This window comes from Somniosus microcephalus, chromosome 8 (genome assembly GCF_052327205.1).
Source record: "Somniosus microcephalus isolate GS21.2 chromosome 8, FLI_Smic_1.0, whole genome shotgun sequence".
Lineage (NCBI taxonomy): Eukaryota > Metazoa > Chordata > Chondrichthyes > Squaliformes > Somniosidae > Somniosus > Somniosus microcephalus.
Genome location: NC_140994.1, coordinates 82,580,080 through 82,595,581, shown reverse-complemented (window position 1 = coordinate 82,595,581; position 15,502 = coordinate 82,580,080). Strand labels below are relative to the sequence as shown.

Here is a 15,502-nt window from a genome sequence, read left to right as displayed (position 1 = left end):
AAGAAGAGTGTTTGATAAATCTGAATTATAACATCCTCTCTACATTGCTCCAACGTGCCTCAATTCAAACTTCACTAGAGCGTCCCTTAGTGCACAAGTGTGATTTTTGCCCTCCGTATCCCACCCGCTCAGGTGGATGTAAAAGATCCCATGGCACGATTCGAAAAGGAGCAGGGGAGTTCTCCCCGGTGTCCTGGCCAACATTTATCCCTTAACCAACACCTAAAACAGATGATCTGGTAATGATCTCATTGCTGTTTGAGACCTTTCTGTGCGCAAATTAGCTTCCGCGTTTCCCTACATTCCAACAGTGACTGCACTTCAAAAGTACTCCATTGGTTGTAATGCGCTTTGGGGTGTCTTGAGGTCGTGAAAGGCACTATATAAATGCAAGATCTTATTTCTTCTATATCAACCAATCTTTTGATCTCTCACAGTGAAGAGCTATTCTGGATATGGGATTGTACCTGGTATATAACGTTCACAAAGTTGGTTCTAAAAGAGCAATGTAAACAGGTCCCCAGCATTGTACAGTTCTGCAATCCATGGCAGCATTAGAGGGCACTTGTAGACAGATTCTGAAAATTGGTCAAACTAATTGTTAACTGATGCTGGGGACAGGAAAAGCCCAGAAAATGTTGCCAATAGATTATTTCATTAAGATGTCTCTTAAGATGTTGACACATAGAACAGAAGCTGGAACAGAAGCTGATGTAATGGAGCCACTGGTGACTGGCTCACTTCCTGTAATTTCCCACAAGACAAGTTTATCATCTTAGCCAGACCCTCACGTTGAGGTGCTAAATAGAGGAATGGTACTCCTCAAAAGTGAGAGAGGAAGCTGCAGAGTGACTCACAGTGGGTTACTTTTCTGAAGGGTCTAATAATCTGAAGGAAAAAAACAGCAGGATTGTTTTAATAGCAATCCAGCCCATGGTCCATGTATTCAGCCAACCCTTGCCCAGCCTACACAAGAACTTGAGTCTCAAAAGAGCCTCAACCTGGAAACTCAAGTACATTAATTGATTGCAAAAGAACGACATTCAATGACAGTACTGTATGATAAAACCCTTCAATAAAATGTTAGTCAAGTAGAATGTAATTTTTAGATGCGTCAACTCTTGTTTGAACAACAAGCTAGTTGACTGTTATGTTTAATTGGAGCAAATGCTAGGGTGTGGCACTCCCCACGCAGAGCTTTGTGAAACGGTGCTTGTATCAGGATTTCAGGCGTGTAAGTCGGCTCCATGGCTCTCGATTTTTCTATCCATTATGGAAAATTGTGGAGGCTGCAAAGTGGCCTCGATGACATCCGTGCTTGAATTCTCGAAGGCATTGCTACCGCGCAAAACTCTGCGCCGGATGTGCTAAACCCTAAATGTTACCTGAGTTGGCATTACATTGTTTGCATCTTAGGTTGGTAGGAAATTGTGCAGCTGGGTCATGAGCCTAAATCTAAAGTTATTTCCTGCTCCCAAGACCCATGAAATCCCACAGAAAAGCAGCATTTTAATGAAAATGAAAATTTTCCCCTTGAATACATAGGAATGCCGTACATTTATTTTTAACCAAAGCAAATAATAAACTACACAAGGAGCATAATACATGAGCTGATTAAAATCACTCTTTATACTAACAAAGTTGCCACATTAACAGGAAATTGTCAGCAATAGAAAAAGTGACAGCGCAATTCTATCGCTAGCAACTAACAAGAAAACGCTCATTCCCTGTGACCTGTTTCTCGAGTACCGCATTTAATTGCAATGCACACAGCATGCTTTACTACTTTAGTCTGTGTGGTAAACCACTGTTAACCCCGTACATGTCTGTGTGGTAAACCACTGTTAACTCTGTACAAGTCCGGGCATGTCTCCGCCCCTGGCTCCACCCCTAAGCCCAGGTATAAAGGTGACTCACCACCCTTCCCCCGAGAGCTCTTAGGATGGATCCACTAGCAGAGGCATGCTCCAGTTCTTAGTCAATAAAAGCCTACTTCGTATAAGTTCAACTCGTAGTCTTTGGTGTTGTTGATAGTGCATCAATTTTATTGACTAATTTTTCGACATGGAGCAAATCTTGAAGCCGGAACGTTTAGACCTGGATCCTCAAGCAGCAGATGCAGCCAATAACTTTGAACACTGGCTGAGCTGTTTCGAAGCCTTCCTGGAGGCCTCCAGCACTACCGTCACTACAGATGACGCGAAACGGCTTGTCTTGAACTCACGGGTGAGTCACCGAGTCTACTCGATCATCCGAGACGCCACAACTTACGCGGCCGCCATCGCGACGCTAAAGGAACAATACGTGAGGCCTGTTAACGAGGTCTACGCCAGACACCTCCTGGCTACCCGAAAACAACGCCCTGGGGAATCGGGCGCCGAATATTTACTGGCACTGAGAGTCCTCGGCCGGGCCTGTAATTGCAAAGCGGTGACGGCCAAGGAATGCACGGAAGACCTGATCCGAGACGCCTACGTAGCCGGCATCAGGTCCAACTATACTCGGCAGAGGCTGCTGGAACAGAAGGGGCTCGACCTGCAGAAGACGGTGGCCCTCGCTAACTCGTTAGACGTGGCCCTCCAGAACATGGACGCCTACCCCCCTGACCAGATGGCCACGTGGATGTCACAGGAGCAGCCATCTTGGGACCCAGTAAGGCCACAAGCCGCCAGCAGCCCAACTACAGCTGCAATGACCAGAGGCCAGAAATGCTACTTCTGCGGCCAGGCCAAGCACCCCAGACAGCAATGCCCAGCAAAAGACGCGACCTGCTCCAAATGCGGCAAGAAAGGCCACTACGCGAGAGTGTGCAGGGCGAAATCGACCCCCAATTCCAGCAGCGCCGCGTGTGAACCGTGCAGGCCGCCATTTTGGACCCCACCAACCACGTGTGAGCCGTGCGGGCCGCCATTTTGGGCACCACCAGCCGCGGGGGAGCCGCCATCTTGGACACCATTTCGGGACCAGGCCCCCGGCGAGGGCGAATACTACAGCGACCCACCGACCTCGACGATGGCCTCCATCACCCTGGACCAATCTAGGCCCCATCAACTAGCCAGGTCCATGATGAATGTAAAGGTAAATGGCCATGCCACAAATTGCCTTTTCGACTGCGGAAGCACGGAGAGCTTCATCCACCCCGACACGGTGTGACGCTACTCCCTATCGGTTATGCACACACGCCACCAGGTCTTTATGGCCTCAAAGTCCCATACGGCGGACGTCGGCGGCTACTGTGTAGCGACTCTGACAGTGAACGGCGTGGAGTACAGAGATTTTAAATTCCTCGTCCTGCCACAGCTCTGCGCTCCCGTACTGCTAGGATTAGACTTCCAGTGCCATCTGGAGAGCGTCACGATGGCATATGGTGGGCCCCCGCCCCCACTTACAGTCTGCAGCCGGCAGAATTTAAACACGGCGCCGCGCAAAGTATGCAGCCTGTCCACCCTGAAGGTCAAACCCCCCCCCGTTGTTCGCTAACCTCGCCAAAGACTGCAAGCCAATTGCTACTAAAAGCAGGCGGTACAGTGCCGGGGATAGGAGCTTTATTAAATCAGAAGTAGAAAGACTCCGGAGGGAAGGGATTATCGAGGGCAGCACCAGCCCATGGCGAGCCCAAGTAGTGGTAGTGAAGACCGGCGAAAAACAGCGCCTGGTTATTGATTACAGCCAGACGATCAATCGATACACGCAATTAGACGCATACCCACTTCCCCGCATATCTGACATGGTCAACCAGATAGCACAATACCGGGTATTCTCGACGATTGATCTGAAGTCGGCATACCACCAGCTCCCCATCAGGCCTGAGGACCGCCAGTACACAGCCTTCGAGGCTGACGGTCGCCTCTACCACTTCCTCCGAGTCCCCTTCGGCGTCACCAACAGGGTCTCGGTCTTCCAAAGGGAGATGGACCGGATGGTTGACCAGAACGCGCTGCAGGCCACCTTCCCCTATCTAGACAACGTCACCATCTGCGGCCATGACCGGCAGGACCACGACGCCAACCGAGAAAAATTCCTTCGTACGGCCCAACGGCTGAATCTGACATACAACAGAGAAAAATGTATGTTCCGCACCATGCGCCTCGCTATTCTTGGCTGCGTGGTGGAAAACGGAGTCATCGGGCCCGACCCCGACCGAATGCGTCCCCTCCTGGAACTACCCCTCCCCCACTGCCTAAAAGCCCTGAAGAGATGCCTAGGGTTCTTCTCTTACTACGCCCAGTGGGTGCCCAACTATGCGGACAAAGCCCGGCCCCTCATCAAGTCAACCTCCTTCCCCCTGATGGCAGAGGCCCGTGCGGCCTTCACCCTCATAAAAGAGGACATTGCGAAGGCCACAATGCACGCAGTGGATGAGTCCATCCCTTTCCAAGTGGAGAGCGATGCATCCGACTTTGCCCTAGCCGCAACCCTTAACCAGGCAGGGAGACCCGTGGCCTTCTTTTCACGGACCCTCCAGGGCCCCGAAATTCGACACTCCTCAGTCGAGAAGGAGGCCCAGGCGATAGTGGAGGCTGTACGGCACTGGAGGCATTACCTGGCCGGTAAACGTTTCACCCTGTTCACTGACCAACAGTCAGTAGCATTTATGTTTAACAACAGACAAAGGGGGAAAATCAAAAATGATAAGATATTGCGGTGGAGGATCGAGTTATCCACCTACAACTACGATATCTTATACCGGCCCGGGAAACTTAATGAGCCCCCAGACGCCCTATCCCGTGGGACATGTGCCAACGCACAAGTCGATAGGCTACGGACCCTCCACAATGATCTCTGCCACCCGGGGGTCACCAGGTTCTTCCATTTTATTAAAGCTCGCAACCTGCCTTACTCCATCGAGGAGGTCAGGACCATGACCAAGAACTGCCAGGTCTGCGCCGAATGCAAACCGCATTTTTATAGGCCAGACAGGGCACACCTGATTAAAGCCACCCGCCCCTTCGAACGTCTCAGCGTCGATTTCAAGGGGCCCCTTCCCTCCTCTGACCGCAACACGTACTTCCTCAATATTATTGACGAGTACTCCCGTTTCCCCTTCGCCATCCCCTGCCCGGGCATGACCAGCGCCACAGTCATCAGGTGCCTCAATGACCTGTTCGCCATATTTGGCTTCCCCAATTACATCCACAGCGACAGGGGCTCGTCGTTCATGAGCGACGAGCTGCACCAGTACCTGCTCGAGAAGGGCATAGCCACGAGCAGGACTACCAGCTACAACCCCCGGGGTAACGGACAGGTAGAGAGGGAGAACGCAACGGTGTGGAAGACCGCCATGCTCGCCCTAAAATCCAAGGGCCTCCCAATCTCCCGCTGGCAAGATGTCCTCCCCGATGCGCTCCACTCCATACGATCACTGCTCTGTACTGCCACAAACGCCACCCCTCACGAGAAGATGTTCGTCTTCCCCAGGAAATCCACCTCTGGGACATCACTACCGCCATGGCTGACGTCTCCGGGACCCGTCCTGCACAGGAAACACGTGAGGAGCCATAAGACGGACCCCCTGGTCGAAAAAGTTCACCTCCTCCATGCCAACCCACAGTATGCCTACGTGGCGTATCCTGACGGGCGGGAGGACACAGTCTCAATTCGAGACCTCGCACCCTCAGGTACCACCCGAAACACCATCGATCACCATCCACTACCTCCACCACTACCCACGACGCACCACCGGGGTGCCTACCACGAACTGACGACATGCCGGTGCCATCCCTACCCCGAGAGGATGACACGCCAGTGCTCCGCCCCACGCGAGAAGCGGCCGCGGGCAAAGAACCGCCGCAACCGACACCACGAAGATCATTACGGCAGACAAGACCCCCGGAGAGACTTTCATATACGAACTTTTGAAACACTTCACCCCGCCGGACTCTTTTTTAAACGAGGGGTGAATGTGGTAAACCACTGTTAACCCTGTACATGTCTGTGTGGTAAACCACTGTTAACTCTGTACAAGTCCGGGCATGTCTCCACCCCTGGCTCCACCCCTAAGCCCAGGTATAAAGGTGACTCACCACCCTTCCCCCGAGAGCTCTTAGGATGGATCCACTAGCAGAGTCATGCTCCAGTTCTTAGTCAATAAAAGCCTACTTCGTATAAGTTCAACTCGTAGTCTTTGGTGTTGTTGATAGTGCATCAATCTGTCCCATTGTTACTTTAAAAATAATTAAATCAGCTGGGAATGCGTGTGTAATCTGGGGATGTGTGAAGACATTTTAAAAGTTTTTAATGATGCATTAGTCGATGGCCAATAAATGACAAATCATTGCAATGCTTATGCTGTAGAAAGAAAACAGAGGAAAACTCATTCATGAAAGCAGTATTGAAAGCAGAGAGAACAGGCCAGGGATGTGTTTCAAAGTGACCTTTACAAACGTACACTTTTGTAATTCTTATCTTGCTAAACAGGAACCCTGAATCACCAACCCAAATTCTGGATCGGATCGTGTATTCAGTGGATCTTGGATGTCAGTTTGCACAATTCCTTAAGGAACTGTAACTGCTTTCTGAGGCAAGGCAATATCCCGAAACGGTGGGAGTCTAGCTGAAAAACAGTAACATTAGGAATATCTCCTACCAAGTGTGAAACATTTAAGATAAAAAAGGAACAAAATAGAGTGCCTTTCTCAACCTCAGGATGTCTCAAAGCGCTTTGCAGCCAATGAAGTACTTCTGAAGTGTAGTCACTGTTGTAATGTAAGAAATTCAGCAGCCAAATTGCACACAGCAAGCTCCCACAAACAGCTATGGGATAATGACTGTGGTGATTATTCTTGTTTTATAAGAAGCATTGTAATTGGTTGCCTGTTTTCCTGCCTTGAGATATATGCTGTAAACTTATTGGTTAGTTGATTCCATGTGACCTGTGGTGGCCATCTTAAATTCAGTTCTCTACAGTTTGGTTGAGACTGGGTGCTTAACATGTACTGCTGGTTTTTTAAGGTTAATAAAGCCTAGCTTTTGAAAGGCAAGCTACTCTTTATTTCAATTTATTAACCTTTTGCTATAATGGAACGATATCTTCGACCGGAACGATTTAATGCTGACCCTAATTCTGCAGGAGTGGATGATCAATGGAAACATTGGTATCGTACATTTAAAAACTTTTTGGGCGTGTTGGATCAGCAATCTCTGAATAAGTTGGATATACTAATCAACTACATTGCTCCGGATGTGTATAAGTATATTTTGGACTGTGAAACTTATGAATTGGCTATTGCTACGTTGGAATTTTTTTTTGTTAAACCCAAAAATGAGGTATTTGCACGTCACCTTTTACCTGCCCGTAGGCAGCAGGCGGGAGAATCCTTGGATGCTTATTTACAAGCACTCCGGCGCCTTGGTGCTAACTGTAATTATAAGGCCGTGTCTGCAGAAGAACATAAGGAAGAGTCGGTACGGGATGCATTTATTAATGGATTACTGTCTAGATCAATTCGTCAGTGGATATTAGAAAATAAGACCGTGGATCTTAAGAGTGCTTTTGAGCAAGCCTCTACATTGGATTTGGCTCAGAGAAGTTCGGATTCTTATGCTCTTTTTGATCGGCCTGCGACCGTGGTTTCGGCAGTTTCGGATGAAAGGGAGTCACGTGGATTTAATAGGAGTGGTTTAACCAGATTCCGAAACAGTTTCTACTTCGGCAGCTGTTGCCTCTAGGATTCAGAAGTGTTATTTTTGCGGGAACGCCCGGCACCCCCGTCTGAAGTGCCCTGCTCGGGAGGCTGTGTGTAGTAAATGCGGCAAGGGAGGTCATTATGCACGTGTTTGCAAATCGGTTGCCTCCTCTGCGACCATTCAGCCTTTAGATAGGGCGTTTATTGCATCAGTTTCTGCCGCCTTTTCCCATGGCCTAAACAAAGCTATAGTTATGGCCCAAGTTAATGGGTTGAAGTGAAGGCCCTTATAGATACGGGCAGTACTGAGAGCTTTATAAGTCTTCAGTTTGTGAGGGAGAAGCGTTTGAAAATTTCGCCTGCTTCCTATCAGGTGTGTATGGCTCAGACGACTCTCACCTCCCAAGTAGCTGGTTGTTGCCTTGTGAAATTAATTCTCCTAGGTAATACGTATATACTGATATACGCCTATCCGTTCTGCCTAATCTCTGTGCGGACATTCTGATTGGTCATGATGTGCTTCAATTACATGAGTCCCTCAGTCTTTCTTTCGGAGGAACTAAGCCACCTTTGTCTATTTGTGGATTAACTTCTTTATTCATTTCTCCATTATCACTTTTTTCCAATTGATGCCGGACTGTAAGCCAATTGCTACCAAGTCAAGAAGGTATAGCAGTCAGGATAAAGAATTTATTAATTCTGAAGTTCAAAGTCTTTTATCGGAAGGAATCATTGAACCTAGTTTTTCGCCCTGGCGGGCACAGGTAGTTGTCACCACTAATGAGAGACATAAGAAGCGAATGGTGATAGACTACTCTCAAACTATTAACAGGTATACTCAATTAGATGCGTACCCCCTGCCTAAGATTGATGAGCTTATCAATAAAGTATCTCAATATAAGGTTTTTAGCACTATTGACCTAAAGAGTGCTTATCATCAGATTCCTATCGCTAAGAGGGACAAACCATATACGGCCTTTGAAGCTGGCGGAAAGCTGTACCAGTTTTGCCGAGTACCATTCAGTGTTACTTATGGTGTCGCCTGTTTTCAACGGGCAATGGATGCTTTTATAAGTGATAACTCTCTCTCTGACACCTTCTCATATTTAGATGACATCACGGTGTGTGGCAAATCAAGGGTGGAGCACGATTTTAATCTAGAAAGATTCCTTCAAGTTGCGGAAAAAGTTGGCTTAACTTTCAATAAAGAGAAGTGTATCTTTTCGACCACCGAGGTAAATTTACTGGGGTATATTATCTCGGGAAACAAGATTAAACCAGATCCAGAACGGCTGCGACCACTGATTGAGTTACCTTGCCCTACTAATTCTAAGGCCTTGCAACGAGTTGTTGGACTGTTTTCTTATTATTCTAATTGGATTGCAAACTTCTCGCAGAAGATCCGGCCCCTTATTCGGGTTACGACATATCCTTTATCATGGGAGGCCAGGATGTGTTTTGATAATCTTAAAAAGGATATCCTTGGAGCAGTTGTGCATTCTATTGATGAGCAGGTTCCCTTTGTGATTGAGACGGATGCTTCCGATTTTGCAATTGGGGCTACCCTGAACCAAAATGGAAGACCTGTGGCCTTTTTCTCACGTACTCTGAGCAATAGTGAGCAGAGACATTCATCAATAGAGAAAGAGGCGTAATCAATAGTAGAAGCACTGCGTAAATGGAGACATTATTTATCTGGGCGACATTTTACGTTAGTAACTGACCAAAAATCTATGTCCTTCATGTTTGATGTCAAACATTTTGGAAAGATTAAGAATGATAAAATAATGAGGTGGAGGATCGAGTTGGCATGCTATCATTTCAATATAGTCTATCGTCCGGGGAAGGATAATGTTGCCGCTGATGCGCTGTCGAGGGCTTATTGTTCTGTGCTTCACGGAGATACGCTTATTAATCTTCATAATGCTTTGTGCCATCCTGGCGTTACGAGGATGATACACTTCGTACGCAGTAAGAATTTGCCCTTTTCAGTTGAAGACGTCAAGCGGATGACTTCGTCATGCTCAGTCTGCGCCCGTTGTAAACCGAATTTCTTTAAGCCTCAACGAGCTCATCTTATAAAGGCTACTTCTCCCTTTGAACGCCTGAGTGTTGATTTTAAGGGGCCTCTTCCTTCAACGACTCAGAATCGATATATATTTACTGTTGTGGATGAGTTTTCAAGGTTCCCTTTTGCTTTTCCTTGTGCAGATGTATCAGCTGCTACAGTTATTAAATGTCTGACTCAACTTTTTGTCATCTTTGGGATGCCTGCGTATATCCATTCGGATCAGGGAAGTTCTTTTATGTCTTCCCAGTTGAAGGAATGCCTCCAGGGTCGGGGAATTTCTACTAGCAGAACTGCCCCGTATAATCCCCAGGGTAATGGACAGTGCGAACGATACAATGGGGTGATCTGGAAGGCAGTTATGTTGGCTTTGACATCCCGGAACCTTAAGAATACACAGTGGGAAATGATACTGCCTGATGCCCTGCATTCCATTAGATCATTGCTTTCAACGGCTACTAATGTGACCCCCCATGAAAGGCTCTTCAACTATCCGCGGAGATCCTCTACGGGATATTCGGTACCTTCATGGCTTACTATGCAGGGACCTGTGCTGCTCCGACGCCATGTTAGACTGTCAAAGTATGATCCTTTAGTGGAGGAGGTGGAGCTATTGGAGGCAAATTCCCAATATGCTCATATTCGATTCCAAGATGGGAAAGAAAGTACGGTTTCAGTTAAAGACTTAGCTCCTTGTGGTGGCCAGCCCTCTCCTGAGGACATTAACAATAGCCATAATTCAAATAATGTTGATGTCGTCACAGATACTACGAACATTTCCAATCCTATTGCAGACACTTACAATTCTCTCAGTCTGCCCCCGATGGATGTTCATGACCCTCCCAGTCTACCTTCTAATGGGACTTCCAATCCAGAAACCGTTGATAATCGGGATATTGATAGCCTCCCTTAAGAAGATATTTCTGTGTCTCCTGGTGTGGGAGGGCAAGGAACTCCACCAAGGCTAAGAAGGTCGACACGAACAAGATATCCGGTCGACCGATTAAAAATGGACTTTTAAAATAATTAATAATTTAATAGTAAAATTTTAAAATTGTTGAAGGCATTATACATGTATTGCTCTAGTCATAAATAACTAATTGTAAACTGTAAAGGCTACCTAGGTTGAAGTATATTTTAAAAGGAGGGGTGAATGTGGTGATTATTCTTGTTTTATAAGAAGCATTGTAATTGGTTGCCTGTTTTCCTGCCTTGAGATATATGCTGTAAACTTATTGGTTAGTTGATTCCATGTGACCTGTGGTGGTCATCTTAAATTCAGTTCTCTACAGTTTGGTTGAGACGGGGTGCTTAACATGTACTGCTGTTTTTTTAAGGTTAATAAAGCCTAGCTTTTGAAAGGCAAGCTACTCTTTATTTCAATGACCAAATAATGTCCAGGTTTAGGGGGTTGGAAGAGAGACGGGGAGGGGGGGCGGAGAAAGACGGGGGAGAGGAGGGAGAGAGAGAGGAGGGAGAGGAGGGAGAGGAGGGAGGGAGGGAGAGGAGGGAGGGAGGGAGAGGAGGGAGGGAGAGGAGGGAGAGGAGGGAGGGAGAGGAGGGAGGGAGAGGAGAGGAAGGAGGGAGAGGAGAGGAGGGAGGGAGGGAGGGAGAGGAGGGAGGGAGGGAGGGAGAGAGGGAGGGAGGGAGGGAGGGAGAGGAGGGAGGGAGGGAGAGGAGGGAGGGAGAGAGAGGAGGGAGGGAGGGAGAGGGAGGAGGGAGGGAGAGGAGGGAGGAGGGAGAGGAGGGAGGGAGAGGAGGAGGAGGGGGAGGGAGGGAGGGAGAGGAGGGAGGGAGGGAGAGGAGGAGGGAGGGAGGGAGGGAGAGGAGGGGGGAGGGAGGGAGGGGAGGGAGAGGAGGGAGGGAGAGGAGGGAGGAGAGAGGAGGGAGGAGGGAGGGAGAGGAGGGAGGGAGGGAGGGAGAGGGGGAGAGGAGAGGGGGAGAGGAGGGGGAGAGGAAGGAGGGAGAGGAGGGAGGGAGGGAGGGAGAGGAGGGAGGGAGAGGAGGGAGGGAGAGGGAGGAGGGAGGGAGAGGAGGAGGGAGGGAGAGGAGGGAGGGAGAGGAGGGAGGAGAGGAGGGAGGGAGAGGAGGGAGAGGAGGGAGGGAGGGAGAGGAGGGAGGGAGAGGAGGGAGGGAGAGGAGGGAGGGAGGGAGAGGAGGGAGGGAGGGAGAGGAGGAGGGAGGGAGGGAGGGAGGGAGGGAGAGGAGGGGGGAGGGAGGGAGAGGAGGGGGGAGGGAGAGGAGGGGGGAGGGAGGGAGAGGAGGGAGAGGAGGGAGGGAGGGAGAGGAGGGAGGGGGAGGAGGGAGGGAGAGGAGGGAGGGAGGGAGGGAGAGGGGGAGAGGAGGGAGGGAGAGGGGGAGAGGAGAGGGGGAGAGGAGGGGGAGAGAAGGAGGGAGAGGAGGGAGGGAGGGAGAGGAGGGAGGGAGGGAGGGAGAGGAGGGAGGGAGGGGAGGAGGGGGAGGAGGGAGGGAGGGGGAGGAGGGGAGGAGGGAGGGGGAGGAGGGAGGGAGAGGAGGGAGGGAGAGGAAGGAGGGAGGGAGGGAGAGGAAGGAAGGAGGGAGGGAGAGGAAGGAGGGAGGGAAGGAGAGGAGGGAGAGGAGGGAGGAGGGAGGGAGAGGAGGGGAGGGAGGGGAGGGGAGGGAGAGGAGGGGGGGAGGGGAGGGGAGGGAGAGGAGGGAGGGGAGAGGAGGGAGGGGAGGGAGGGAGAGGAGGAGAGAGGAGGGAGGAGAGGAGGAGGGAGGGAGGGAGAGGAGGGAGAGGAGGGAGGGAGAGGAGAGGAGGGAGAGGAGGGAGGGAGAGGAGGGAGGGAGGAGGGAGAGGAGGGACGGGAAAGGAAGGAGGGAGAGAGGGAGGGAGAGGAGGGAGGGAGAGGAGGGAGAGAGAGGAGGGAGAGGAGGGAGGGAGAGGAGGGAGGGAGAGGAGAAGGGAGAGGAGGGAGAGAGAGGAGGAAGAGGAGGGAGGGAGAGGAGGAGAGGGAGGGAGGGAGAGGAGGGGGAGGAGGGAGGGAGAGGAGGGAGGGGAGGGAGAGGAGGGAGGGAGGGAGAGGAGGGAGGGAGAGGAGGGAGGAGAGAGGAGGGAGGAGGGAGGGAGAGGAGGGAGGGAGGGAGGGAGAGGGGGAGAGGAGGGGGAGAGGAAGGAGGGAGAGGAGGGAGGGAGGGAGGGAGAGGAGGGAGGGAGAGGAGGGAGGGAGAGGGAGGGAGGGAGAGGAGGGAGGAGGGAGAGGAGGGAGGGAGGGAGAGGAGGGAGGGAGGGAGAGGAGGGAGGAGAGGAGGGAGGGAGAGGAGGGAGAGGAGGGAGGGAGGGAGAGGAGGGAGGGAGAGGAGGGAGGAGAGGAGGAGGGAGGGAGGGAGAGGAGGGAGGGAGGGAGAGGAGGGAGGGAGGAGAGGAGGAGGGAGGGAGGGAGGGAGGGAGAGGAGGAGGGAGGAGGGAGAGGAGGGAGGGAGGGAGAGGAGGGGGGAGGGAGGGAGAGGAGGGGGGAGGGAGAGGAGGGGGGAGGGAGGGAGAGGAGGGAGGGGAGGGAGGGAGGGAGAGGAGGGAGGGGGAGGAGGGAGGGAGAGGAGGGAGGGAGGGAGGGAGAGGGAGAGGGGGAGAGGAGGGAGGGAGAGGGAGGAGAGGAGAGGGGGAGAGGAGGGGGAGAGGAAGGAGGGAGAGGAGGGAGGGAGGGAGAGGAGGGAGGGAGAGGAGGGAGGGAGGAGAGGAGGGAGGGAGGGAGGGAGAGGAGGGAGGGAGAGGAGGGAGGGAGCGGAGGAGGGAGGGAGAGGAGGAGGAGGGAGGGAGGGAGAGGAGGAGGGAGGGAGGGAGAGGAGGGAGGGGAGGAGGGAGGGGGAGGAGGGAGGGAGAGGAGGGAGGGAGAGGAAGAGGGAGGGAGGGAGAGGAAGGGAAGGAGGGAGGAGACGGAAGGAGGGAGGGAAGGAGAGGAGGGAGAGGAGGGAGGAGGGAGGAGAGGAGGGAGGGAGAGGAGGGGAGGGAGGGGAGGGGAGGGAGAGGAGGGGAGGGAGGGGAGGGGAGGGAGAGGAGGGGAGGGAGAGGAGGGAGGGGAGGGAGGGAGAGGAGGGAGGGAGGGAGAGGAGGAGGGAGGAGGGAGAGGAGGAGGGAGGGAGGGAGAGGAGGGAGAGGAGGGAGGGAGAGGAGAGGAGGGAGAGGAGGGAGAGGAGGGAGGGAGAGGAGGGAGGGAGAGGAGGGAGAGGAGGGAGGAAAGGAAGGAGGGAGAGGAGGGAGGGAGAGGAGGGAGGAGGAGGAGGGAGAGAGAGGAGGGAGAGGAGGGAGGGAGAGGAGGGAGGGAGAGGAGATAGGGAGAGGAGGGAGAGAGAGGAGGAAGAGGAGGGAGGGAGAGGAGGGAGGGAGGGAGAGGAGGGAGGGAGAGGAGGGAGGGAGGGAGAGGAGGGAGATGGAGGGAGGGAGAGGAGGGAGGGAGAGGAGGGAGGGGAGGAGGGAGGGAGGGAGAGGAGGGAGGTAGAGGAGGGAGGAGAGGAGGGAGGAGGGGAGGAGGAGGGAGAGGAGGGAGGGAGGGAGAGGAGGGAGGAAGGGAGGGAGAGGAGGGAGGGAGAGGAGGGAGGGAGAGGAGGGAGGGAGGGAGAGGAGGGAGGGGAGAGGAGGGAGGGAGGGAGAGGAGGGAGAGGAGAGGAGGGGAGGGGAGGGAGAGGAGGGAGGGAGAGGAGGGAGGGAGGGAGGGAGGGAGAGGAGGGAGGGAGGGGAGGGAGGGAGGGGAGGAGGGAGGGGAGGGAGGGAGGGGGGAGGGAGAGGAGGGAGGGGGAGGGAGGGAGGGAGAGGAGGAGGGAGGGGGGAGGAGGGAGGGGGAGGAGGGAGGGGAGGAGGGAGAGGGAGGGGAGGGAGGGAGAGGAGGGAGGGAGAGGATGGGAGGGGGAGAGGAGGGAGGGAGGGAGAGGGAGGAGGGAGGGAGGGAGGGGAGGAGGGAGGGAGGGGAGGGAGAGGAGGAGGGAGAGGAGGGAGGAAGGGAGAGGAGGGAGGGAGGAAGGAGGAGGAGGGAGAGGAGGGAGGGAGAGGAGAGAGGGAGAGGAGGGAGGGGAGGAGGGAGGGGGAGGAGGGAGGGAGGGAGGAGGGAGGGGGGGAGGAGGGAGGGGGAGGAGGGAGGGGGAGGGAGGGGAGGGAGAAGGGAGGGGAGGGAGGGAGGGAGAAGAGAGAGGAGGGAGGGAGAGGTGGGAGGGAGGGAGAGGGAGGAGGGAGGGAGGGAGGGGAGGGAGAGGAGGAGGAGAGGGAGGGAGGAGGAGGAGAGGAGGAAGAGGAAGGGAGAGGAGGGGGGAGGAAGGGAGAGGAGGGAGGGAGGGAGGAAGGGAGAGGAGGGAGGGAGGAGAGGAAGGGAGGGAGCGGAGGGAGGGAGAGAAGGGAGGGAGGGAAGAGGAGGGATGGGAAGGTAGGGAGGAGAGGAGGGAGAGAGGAGGACGGAGGAGTGAAGAGAGGGAGAGGAGGCGGAGGAAGAGGAGGGGCAGGGAGAGAGGAAGGAGGATGGAGAGGAGGGAAGGCAGAGGGGAGGGAGGGGGAGGGAGGAGAGGAGAGGAGAGGAGGGAGGGAGGAGAGGAGGCAGGGAGAGGAGGGAGGGGAGGGAGAGGAGGGGAGGGAGAGAGAGGAGGGAGGGAGAGGAGGGAGGGAGAGGAGGGAGGGAGGGGTGGAGAGGAGGAGGGAGGGGAGGGAGGGAGGAAGGGAGAGGAGGGAAGGAGGGAGGAGGGAGAGAGGAGGAGCGGGAGGAGAGAGGACGGGGAGAGAAGGAGGGAGGGAGAGAGGTAGGAGCGAGGGAGGGAGAGAGGAGGGAGTGGAGGGGAGGGAGTGGAGAGAAGAGAGTAGGGGGAGGGA

General features: G+C 53.5%; 1 protein-coding gene across 4 annotated transcripts in view; it reads right to left on the bottom strand.

Annotated features, from left to right (window-relative positions):
* Positions 1–15,502, bottom strand: part of cabcoco1 (ciliary associated calcium binding coiled-coil 1) — a 131,380-nt gene that overhangs the window by 115,148 nt on the left and 730 nt on the right. The gene's annotated exons all lie outside the window — the stretch shown is intronic.